This window comes from Etheostoma spectabile, chromosome 4 (genome assembly GCF_008692095.1).
Source record: "Etheostoma spectabile isolate EspeVRDwgs_2016 chromosome 4, UIUC_Espe_1.0, whole genome shotgun sequence".
NCBI classification, from domain to species: Eukaryota; Metazoa; Chordata; class Actinopteri; order Perciformes; family Percidae; genus Etheostoma; species Etheostoma spectabile.
In genome coordinates, this window is record NC_045736.1 from 7,249,900 (window position 1) to 7,250,528 (window position 629).

The window sequence follows — 629 nt, forward strand, 5'->3', positions numbered from 1 at the left end:
CACACACACACACACACACACACACACACACACACACACACACACAGTACAGCCTACAGTGCAGTTTTAAATAAAGTTGACAGAATGACCACCATACAGGTTTAAAAAAAGCTCCAGGTTATCAAACAGAAAACATCCCTGCATTAAAACAACACAAGGGACTGTGCTGATACGGGCGTACTACTTCAGGTACTAGTAAGACATAATATACAATCCAGGAAGTCCAGTTTATGTAAAACTATCACGTTGGCAAGTATATCCAGACAAGTGACAGGTAAACAGTAGAAATACATTTGTTGCCATTACAAAGGATGACTGTGTGCTAGCACATATTTGATTGGCCAACACAGCGTCTTGCCGCATGTCTTGCCAGAACCTAAGTCACTGAGTAAGCCTTGGCTGAACATTTTTGAAAATGATTACCCAAACGGTCAGTTGTCAACAGACAGAATACCTGGCTCATTTTTAACCGTACATGTAAAACAGTTGGCTTGTTCTAAACTTTTTGTTCATCCGACTACTTGTGTGTTCTACCTTGTCTGACCTGCCCCCCCCCCCAAAATGTCAGCAAGTACAGGTCAGTACAGTGTTAACGTAGTCAATATAAGTAATAGCAAAACACTACAAAA

The 629-nt window shown here is 41.0% G+C and overlaps 1 protein-coding gene across 1 annotated transcript in view; it reads left to right on the forward strand.

Annotated features, from left to right (window-relative positions):
• LOC116687436 (protein phosphatase 1 regulatory subunit 1A) overlaps positions 1 to 629 on the forward strand; it is a 27,258-nt gene that overhangs the window by 12,062 nt on the left and 14,567 nt on the right. The window lies entirely within an intron of this gene.